The 10,847-nt window shown below is 41.1% G+C and overlaps 1 protein-coding gene across 2 annotated transcripts in view; it reads left to right on the top strand.

Annotated features, from left to right (window-relative positions):
• Nucleotides 1–8: 8 nt before the first annotated feature.
• The window catches only part of IL1RAPL1 (interleukin 1 receptor accessory protein like 1), a 672,166-nt gene continuing 661,327 nt past the window's right edge, over nt 9–10,847 (top strand). Inside the window, exon 1 of one of the 2 annotated variants that reach the window (XM_039714530.1) lies at nt 9–297. The gene's annotated coding sequence lies outside the window, so the exon portion shown is untranslated. Of the gene's footprint in view, nt 298–320; nt 450–10,847 lie in introns of those variants that run through there. The other variant, XM_039714531.1, reaches the window with a different exon arrangement.

Raw genomic sequence — 10,847 nt, 5'->3', positions numbered from 1 at the left:
CGCCCCCCCCCTCGCCGCACCTGGATGGTACCTCCCGCCGGCGACGCGGGCACTTTCTGAACTAGGAAGGAAGGGGCGACTCGGGGGGGTGGGGGGCGCCGAAGTCTGTATGGAATTACCTGCGCCCCCGGCGGAGCTGGCAGCGGTGGATGGATGGGCGCCGCGTCCGCGGCACTCGCGGCCAGCTGAGCCCCAGGAGTAAACACGGGGCTCCTCCGGCCGAGTGCGCAGTGTGGTGACCGGCACTCGCCTCGCTGACTGATCGCACCGGAGGAATATTTCGGGAGACTCCTGTGGGTAAGGTCATTTTATCCAGGCAAAAGCCCGGCATTGCTAAACTTGGTGGCGGGTGACTGAAATGGGCACTTTCGGGATTGCTGCATTACCCTGATGCGAGGGGCTCCAGCCGCTATTGGCAGTTGAGTGGAATAACTGCAGTAGGTCTTCTGGTGAGTGCTCTTTTGCGATAAATTAAAAAAAAAAAAAATCTCCTCCCTTTGTATTTATGCATCCTCTGGATTTGGGAGAGTACTGTAAGAGCAAGGAGTCTTTAATTTTACCTCCTTTTATTTTTTATTTCCCTGGTTGTAATATATTTGACTGGAAAGGGTATGTGACAGCAAAGAAGCTCTCTGTGATGGAATCTAATTAACAGGAGATCGGATCCCATCCTCTGGTTAAATAGATGTTTCCAACTCTGTGCAGCGTTCTGCTGCATTTCATAGCTGCAATGGAGGCAGAGAAAATCTGCTTTTCAAGTTGTTAAACTTTAAGGTGGTGATCCTTATTGATCGTGGTACGGTGCACTGGTGCTAAAGGGGTTAAATGCCATTGGTAATTTGGGATTACAACTGTTCCTGTAAATCCTGCAAGGAAATTGTGAACTGACGGGTGCTATGGACAAAATCCCCTCAGCTTCATAGTAGAGAGAGACCATAAATGTCACTAGCCTGAAAATATCTCATCCAGCTGCTCTTGCAAAATATCTTTTTTACCCAATAACTTACCTACTGAAACCTCGGACCACGTGTATGGGAGTTGGAAGATGTGCAAACAGAGATGCTATCTTCGGTATTTCATACATACATGCATCTGGCTGAGGGACTGTGTGGGAATTCATTCCTGTTACTTGTGGTGTGAAGCGAGACGAGAGAAAAAGGAAAGATCATCTTCTTAAGAACAGAAGCGAGTGAGGGAAGCACTTCAGCCTTTAAAGATTTAAAGGGATGCGAGCAATGCACATTGGTAATCTCTCTCTGCAAAATCAGTTCTGATAAGAGGGAATGGGGGGAAGGTTGAGGGAATCGATAGTGATGACGTTGTGCAGTGCAATGCACTGCAATGCTAAAGTTACATAGTGTGTGCGAAAATATGTACCCTTATGTACTGCTGGTGAGTTCATGCATAATGGATGCAAGAAGATATGCAGATCTGTCTGTAGGAAGATGGATGTATTTGTGCAAAGACGGTGATTATGTAACTTGATTACATCAGTGGCATCACTCGCCGATAGTGGAATAATATTCTCCTATAGCGGATCGATCACTTGGCTTAACTTTGTAGCGCTCCCGGCAGCGAGGGATGGAGACCTGGGCAGAGGAGGGGAGATCCTTGCTCAGCTCCTGACGAGGGGTTTGCCTCTTGCAGGCTGCCTTTTGCATCAGCGTGCTGCTGGCGGAGTTTCCCCGGGACAGGGAGTTCACGGAGGACGAGGAGAGGAGGAGGAGGCTGCCGAGGCGCCGGTTCAGCCACACCCGGGGAGAGGCTCCCGAGGAGCCCCGGCAGGGCTGCACAATGGTCCCGCTGAGCGGCCCCGGCTGCGCGCTCCTTCGCAAGGTCACACCGCAACCTGCGGCTTGGGTGCATGGCAACAGCTGAGCGGAGGAGGAACAAAACCGAAATTAAAATTGATCCTCCTCCTCCTCCTCTCCCCTCGCCGTCGCCTAGCTCCGAGCACGGCGTTCTGCTGACCTGTCTCTGTGCCCGGGCTCAAGGCGGAGCTGGTGCCGCGGCGCCCAGCGCACACCGCCCTGGGTGCTGTGACTCTCGGCGTGAGCAGCGACTGCTCACGGCTTCGGCAGGTTGCTGCTTCAGTGTGTTACAATACTGACGTGAGGGGAAAAAAAGTGCTGTCAGGTACAACAGCTTCGTACACCTGTTACATTTCCAGGAAGAGAAAGGGTGGTCTTTCAACCTGTTTCAAGCGTCTTAGAAGTGAGTGGGTGAAGAGCAAAGGTGTAACAGGAGTCCCATTGGTTTAACTCAGACTGTTTTAGCAAATTGTTCTCAAAGATAGCAGTATCAGGATATGCCTTATATGCCCCTTTTAGAATCCTGAATCACTTTTCCTATCTGTTCAGGGGGAGGAGGGGGAAGAGCACTCCTTGAAGATAGATAAGCTCACAAAGGCTCTGCTGAGGGCCCATACCTCTAACACATGCATTTTCTGAAAAATGTAAGCCTGATGAAATCTTAACTCAGCTGAAATGAGTGATCTTATCGTCACTGACCTGTGTCCTTCCCCACTTCAACTCTGAATCCATTCTAGCAAAATGTCACTGAAATACTTTTCTGTTAAGAAGAGGTGAGGGCAGAGTGGGTTTTACATCTCTTGATAAACATGATCTTCACACACCTACTAGATTTAATGCACTATCAAACTCACAGTAATTTTACCCTACAGCAGCCTGAAAAATCATTTTTTCCTGCTTCCCTGAAAACATCAGTATTTGAAAGTTGATTCACCATTAGTTCATGACTATATTCGTATTTCTGGAGGATAGGTCTGGGCAAGCACTAAAATATCCTGCTAATGCAGTTTAGAGTTTGACATTCATAGAGTATACTGAGTAAATTGGGAAAAAAAGGATATGAAGTTAACTCTGTTTCCATCCTTCAGGGGTCAGAATAACACTATGGCAACTCCTATGCATTGCTACAGCTCTTATAATTTTCAGAAATGTCCATTGCATAGTCTCCCCACACAAAATTACAGGCATGCTCTTTCCATTGATTGCTTACAGGACCCCTTGTGACACACAGGCTACATACCTGTACCTCGCATCTCAAAGGAGAGCACAATTGTCTCCAGAAGGTGTTATAAAACTGGTGCTGTAGGCACTGACAATGTGGGAATGTATCACATGATACTTGTAAAGTGGCATGCAGCATACAAAGATTTGCAAATTCAGGACAATAGAGAATGGTAAGCAACCAGGTTTTATTTATAGATTAATTTTATTGTTGTAGTTAGCAATGCCCACTTGGTAAAAAAGGAGGGTTTCAGCTCCAATGCAGTATCTCTTCAGTTTGCACCAAATGTAGCTTTTTTGAGAGGAAACTTTCCTTACTGAAGTAAAGCTGTAAATCACTCGGACAAATGAAGAGAAAATGTGAAGAGAAATATTTACATAAAACATTCCCAGGCTCCAAATCTCAGACCACTGAAAGAAGTGAGAGTTTGGCCACCCACTCCTCGCTATTGCTGGAGAGCTGGCTTTTAAAGAAAACAGCAGTGCATGAAGAAGAATCTCAGTGCCTTTCTCTGAACGAGCAGGCTTCTGGCTGTCATTGTCATAGAAAACAGTAGACTTGTTTTAGTGCTGATAGGAAAATTTGAAACAGGGCAGATCTTAATGAAACTTTTTCACTGTTCAGTGATATTGTAATGCATTCAGAGTACTTTCTGTGGCCATTATGTTGAACCCATGTATTAGGAAAAAAACCCAAAAAAATGGATAATCAACTGAGGTTTTCCTTAGTGTATTTGCACTTACAGAAAAGTGTTTGAATATACTTCTGTGTTTCATAACAGCTGTGATATTTAGCGGCTGGGAATCTTTTTATTTTTATAGTTCACACTGCATGATAATATATGGCAATTGAAACATGAAGCTCTGATTAATATGATTAGAAAGTAGCAACTTATCTGGTGGTGCTGAAGTTGTAAAGTTTAATTATAGAAGCACCATTTGCACAGCTATAGGTAAGGTTGTGTCAGGATTTCCATTATAAACCTCTATCCTGTTTCCATTCGTTGTGTCAGGGGTCCATGAAATAAAAAGAATTCATAGTAGAGACCATGATGGCTATTTTAGATTACTGTCGTGGCCTGTCAGGTCAGTAATCCATGGGCTTCTTTAAGTCTTTATATAAGTATCTACAGCAGTACCAAAACAGCCATTATGCTCTATCAATTCAGGTATATTCTTTTATTTTAAAATGTAATTAAATGTGCAGTGATGGACCACAGTGACTTAGTGACTCAGGAGGGATCATTTAACATACCATTTTTTAATGAACATTCATATAGTTTTCATACTCCTAAAACAAAAACAGATTAAATGCAGCAATTAATTATTTTTTGTGACAGCATAAAATTAATTTGCATTTAGGTGAAAACTCTTTTGGGGGGTGGGGAGGAAGGGGAGAATAATAAAAATAATGAAAATTTGTGAGTTTTGAATGTTAGTATTCAAGCTTTGCATATTCCCCTGAGATAGTCACATATGGAACTCCATCCTGCAGGAGGGGAAAGTACTGTTTCATTTGTCAAAGCTCTGTAAGACCAGGGCAAGGAAATCAGGTAGTGCTGGCTCTCTGTTTTGCCATTGAGTACTCAGTTTTTCTAGGTCTCACTGTACCTGTGTATTATAGGTACTCCTGGGTCAGTTCATGGTGTTACACAGCACACTATTTATGCCTCAATAACTGGGTCTGAGCAAAGGAACCAAGGGCATCAGTCAGTCTTACTGCTTTATGTGCTTTAAAGTTTCATGATTGTAGGAACAGCACACAGACATAATGATAATCCTTAAACAGTTGAAGCATCAACTGCAGCATTTACTCACAAAGATTTTCAAATTGGGAATGAAGTAAAAGAAAGGGAGAACATGAAAATGTTTAGATTTTTGCCAATGCTGTAGATATTGTTTCCATTTTATTTTTTACTTCTGTGTATAATTTAGGAAATGCTTACTGTAGCTTACGAAAAGAAATACAGAAAGTTAATCCATGTGTTGAGAAGACCAATACCATCTATAGAAATCTATACAATCAGCAGGCAGACAAGAGATAGTGGTGTCAGAAAGTTTTCTGTTCTCTGGTCCTTTACAGCTGACCATGGTGAATAGAACATTGTGAAAGAGGAAGAAGATGGAGACTGCAGAATGGGTTAGAATGGGGGCAGAAAAGCTTGTAAATGTCCAGACAGTGATGAAGTATCTTCTCTGTCTTCTAAGATGGAATATATTTTTCTTGTATTTCTTCTTGTCTGTTCTTTACTAGGGATACCCAGATGCTTAAAGTTGTTTCAGTTCCCAGCTCCCACTGTTCTACTGTACAAACCTTTGAATTTCCAACTAGGATTTCACAATGCCCTTGCAAGACTGACACCAAGGTGGTGCAACTGCTGTGCTTGGAGTGTCAGTAGCAATTTCTTCTCAATCCCAACCAAAAGTTTAGACTGTTTCAGGGAAAATGAAGTCATAGTAATGTGCATCCGTTGTCCTGTGCAGGGAAAGGCTTCTGCTGCTGGTTAGGAGTGGGCTTAACCACTCTGAGTTCCCAGTGGGCTTAACCCACTCTGACCTGTCTGAGTTCCCAGACCATTTGCATCTGACTGAAAATTGCTGTGTCTGAATGGTGTAAGGAACCTGCAAGTACATCTGTGCCCTGCCTACATCCATTTGACAGTGCACCTTTACTGGATTTGACTCTGAGCTCAGATCATATGCCTCAGGGATAATTCCTACACCAAGATCTGTTGGTATGATGGAAACCTTGGGATAGAGCCACAATGTCTGCACAGGAATGTGTTTGGCCAGGATGCTTTGTGTGGCACTGATCCCTGGCAGCAATTTTAGCCCTGTGTCTGTCAGGTTGCTGCTCAGTACACAGAATTTCAGGATGGCAGCAGAGCACAGCTGTTACCATACAGCACCTTGGCATTCTGCATCTTTGACTTTCCTTTAATGCTTTCTGTCTCTTCCCACATTAAAACTTTTTTTCCTCCCCCCCAACTCTTTTGCTCATTTTAGAATAGCATAGTTGGAAATGCATGGCATTTCCTTTTTAGCCAGCTGTGACTGTGATGGAGATATGTATGATTGTGTACCTATTTGTCAATAAGATCTGCATGTTCAGTATACACAGAGTTTTTTTTTAATTTAACATCTCTTACAGAACAAAGACAAGGCCTGTGAACTTTCTCCTAGACATTTCTTTGGGGGATCCCATAGCTGAAAGTGGTGTGTTTACACCAATGTTAAATCAGGCTGGCTGATTGCACTGTCTCTCTGCACATCCATATATATTTATTTATCATAGAATCAACAGAACATGCTGAGTTGAAAGAGACCCATCAGGATCATTGAATCCAACTCATCAGGCCTGCACAGGACACCCCAAGAGTCATACCATGTGTCTGAGAACAATGTCCAAATCCTTTTTGGTCTCAGTCAGGCTTGGTGCTGTGACCACTTCCCTGAGGAGCCTGACCACCCTCTGGGTGAAAAATGTTTTCCTGATATCCAACCTAAACTTCCCTTTACACAACTTCAGCCATTTCCTTGAGTCTGTCACTGGTCATGAGAGTAATCAGATCATCACTGTCACCTCCACTTCCCCTCAGGAGGAAGTTGTCACTGCAGTGAGGTCTCCCCTCAGTCTCCTCCAGGAGAACAGACCCAGTGACCTCAGCCCCTCCTCATAAGGTTTCCCCTCCTGACCCTTCACCATGCCTGTAGCCCTGCTTTGGATGCTCTCTAATACCTTCATGTACAATTGCAGGGATCATTTCCATAGCTGGTCACTAGAGGAGAGTTGTGTACATGTACACATGCACAAATACAGGTACCTGTGGAGGCCTGTGCATACCTATGCCTTTACCTGTGCACTCACTCATATACCCAAAGGAAGACTGAGAGCAAGCCACAAAGAGGAAATACTCTAGTTATTCTTTATGCTAAATGGAGGAAACCAAGCATCATTCAAAAAAGACAGTAGCTGTTGTTTTAGGTTTGATTTAGTATTTACTTTTTAGTGATCTGTAAATGCAGCATATTTGAAGACAACACAAATGTATTTTGGAATATCAAAGCAGAAACATACTTTGAAAGGACTGTTGAAGGGCTGTATGGTATCAAAGGTAATTTTAGAAATCTACATGGTAAAACTTTGAAAGATACAATCTAAGTGTTTCCTCCATATCTCTCCTAACAGGACAAGATACTATCAAAAATCTTACCTGTTGTTGTGAAGAAGCTCAGCCAGGGTATTTTTTTCAGTTCATAGTAGAAGAAAGTTTTATATGTAATATAAAAGAAATGTAAGACTTTGTGTAGTATTTCTTGTATAACACTTAGAAACTCTTCACTGTCATACTCACTATGAATAATCCATCTGCCTTTGGTAACTTCTTATCCAGAAACCATTAAGAAAGAAGAAAAGACCAGCCAGAAAAAAAAAAAAAAAAAAAAAAAAAAAAAGTCTTCCAAATGAAAAGATTCCCATATGAAGAAAGAGGTGAAGGTTTTATTTATTCAGAAAAAAGAAGATACAGTATGGAAGAACAGATGATGCAGGAAATTGAAGGCTATGGAAAGATACTTTGGCTTATCTTAGATATTGTTTTCTTGATGGCCGGTAAAATTTAATTGTGGAAAGTAAAATGAGTAAAGGAAAGCACTTCTTTATGTAGTTCATTCAAATCCTTTGTCTCTTATGGACAAGGATACAGTGAAGAGAAAGCTCTAGTAGAACAGAATAGCTTGATAAAGACAAAATTTTGAAATGTTGCATTGTAATAGATACCTAGGTAAGAAGATTATCAGGCTGTGTAAGAGAGGGCTCTCACCTTGTGTACCCCAGTTGTTGTGTAATCAGTGGATGTATGTGTCTGTGATACTGAAGTGTTAAAGGATGCTTCTTCCAAAGGATTTCTTACTGGCTTCCCTTGGAGGTCTCCTGTCTGACTAGATGGACTGTGTGCTCTTGAGACTACAGTTCTTCACTTTCTGTTCGTTTTACAAACCCAGCAATTGTAGTACTGCTTAATAAAGTTTTATTAATGTTGAGTGAAAAGCCTATTTTTTCTGTTTAAGTCCTCATTACTAAAGTCCTGGTCCAAAACACAGTGATGCAAATGGAACGAGGCCTACTACACTGTGTAGGTATTGGATCAATCCCCAGTTTTATCATCTAATTTCCTAATTTTGGTATTTTCTGTGGAAAAAAACCTGTCATACTGCTTATGTTTAATAGGTTAACATTGATTGCAAAAAAAAATCTTGTAAACTTTAACAGAATCCAATAAAGCTTACTGTATTATTGACAGTATAAACATCTCAGTAATTTCCATCATTAAAGGATATGAAACCCCCATATTTTGCTAAGTTCATCAACGCTGAAAGGAATGTCTCATTTCTTAAAAGGGTGTTACACCATCCCTGGTCTCTGCTACTTTCAGTTGCTGTGATAGAAAACTCAGAAAGATCTTTAAAATCAATCACTAAAAATATATGCTGTGTTAGTGTACATCCTGAGCTGGTTCTTTCTAAAAAATTGTCAGGTTAATCAAAATACAGATAAGTTTGTCTTTAGTTAGTTTAAATTATCCTCCTTCATATTGCTTCTTCAGTACTTTATATGTATAATGATGTACAATACATTTCTTGTATATAATATTGTATATTCTGTCAAAGGGCAATCACATGGCTCAATGGACAGACACTCTACTTCTGGCTGTTCAATTACAAGGGAACTTCCTTAATTACTTTTTTTCTCTGGATTTTTCCATTTGTAGTATCACTTAATGCTTAAGACTTCCGTATTCAGTAATGCAATGTATGTCTTTTATTTCTTTGGTGTCTGAAATCAGGCCCTTTAATTAGTTCCAAATATTGCTTCTCTGTAAAATTTTGATAAATTTGTGCATACTTCAATTTCTTGTCTCTAAACGCTGAAAGACATAAACATATTCTGCCTTCATGTCTTTCTAAGTGCTTCATCTATTTATAATATAAACTCTTCGCTTAATATTTCTATTTTATTATCTATGAAGTAGGGCTAGAGAAAAAGTTAATGTCGATTTCTTCTTCCTACCTCAGTGGAAATTAAATTTTTTGCCAGCCCTTGGAAATCATAGAAAGTATTTCCATTCTTCCGGCCTCCAGAAAAGAAGTGATTTCTATGTTGGTTGGAGGGTGGATTTTTTAATATTTATTTATTTATTTAGCAATTAGATTTTGGGAGGATTGAATCAAAAGATGCCATTTTGGACATAACATTTTAATGAAAACATTTTTTGCTCAGTAGAAAATTAATCAGGGAAGATATTTTCAGAGTACTTAATGCAAGTTCTTAGCAGAACAGGACTCTCAGCTAAGGTCTTTACATGCTAAATAATACAAATATGAAAATAGTATTGTGAGTCATACTGCTGGGGGTGGCTGGGTCAGCTGCCTGTTTCCTAAATACTAATCAGTCTTTTTAATTTGAGATTACTTCACTATTCATCTTCTAATTTTTCCCTGTTTCCTGAATTAATTATATATAAAATATGGATGGTCACGAATCAAAGGTAGCTTGTGCTTTTCCCTTCTGCCGAGGTTCAGGTGTAACCCACCTGGTTAACAGAACAAAAATGTTAATAGTGATGGGGCTTTCTGGTTTTGATGCTGAACTCGACTCTGTGTTGGCTCTTACTCATCAAGTCTTAATCCAGTGCCCGGGGTGTTGTGGGAAGGGCTGCTGTTGGTCTCAGTGAGGAGTGAATTAGATTTGGGAATTTTAAAATCTTAGCAGCGAGGTTCTCTTCTTCCCTGCAGTGCGTTTGCCTGTGGGCAGAGCCATCACCTGCTGCATGCTCGCAGGTACTGCCTGCCTTCCGGAGAGCAGCTTTCCCACCGGGAAAGCCGGGGCAGGGCAGCTCCTGTTTCTCTGGGAGATAATCCCAGAGGTGAAGGGATCTCGGGTTTCGTACATGAAACCTTTGCTGTTTTTTTCAGGTCTTGTTACTGGAATTGACAAGGCGTGCTCAGTGCCATCCTTTGGGCTAATTCCAGCTGACGGCTCTGGACCAGGGCTGGACCGCAGAGCTCCGCGGTGACGCCGGCGGCATTTCCCCATCACAGCAGGAATGCCCCAGCCAGCGGGCTCCGTGCCCGGCACAACCTGTCGCCTGGAGACTTGTGGTTTCCATAGCTTTGTTTAATAGAAGGCATTTTTGTCTGCTCTGAAGATACTCGTGCTCGCTGATTTGGAATAATATTAAGTGAAGCAAGGGTAAACCGATTTCACACAGAATCGCCTGTCAGAGCTCTGTTTCGTCAAGAATAATGTTAGAGTAACTCCAGTGAAGCTGTTTCATTCGGCTTGCCAGATTGAGTCCAATGTGAACCTTCAACATAGATATTACTGCATTAATTTTAATGAATAAAGATCACAGACTTATTTAATTAACATAGCAAAAACCATTGTCAACAAGCAAAGAAGTTATATTGCACAGCCACTCTAATGCAATCACAAGAGTGTACTTTATGGCTATGAGAATATAATTTTCTTGTTAAAAAGCTTTGATGTTTCTTTATATATATAAAAATACAGGAAATGTATAAATAAGGCTTGCCAGCCATCTCAAATGTCTCGTGTTAAAATTAATCTTTTAGCTTTAATTTGTGTTCATTTAGATGAGTTTCAGATAATACTGATGTACATATACAAGCATTTATATAAATATAAGTAGAGGTATGCATGTATAGACATAACTTTTGTTAGAAAATCACAGGTGTTAATATTGAAAACACAACTATTATGTCAATTTCCATACGTTATTTTTACCATTATTT

This window comes from Passer montanus, unplaced genomic scaffold, assembly GCF_014805655.1.
Source record: "Passer montanus isolate IOZ18808 unplaced genomic scaffold, ASM1480565v1 scaffold3, whole genome shotgun sequence".
NCBI classification, from domain to species: Eukaryota; Metazoa; Chordata; class Aves; order Passeriformes; family Passeridae; genus Passer; species Passer montanus.
This window is presented reverse-complemented; position numbering and strand designations above follow the sequence as displayed.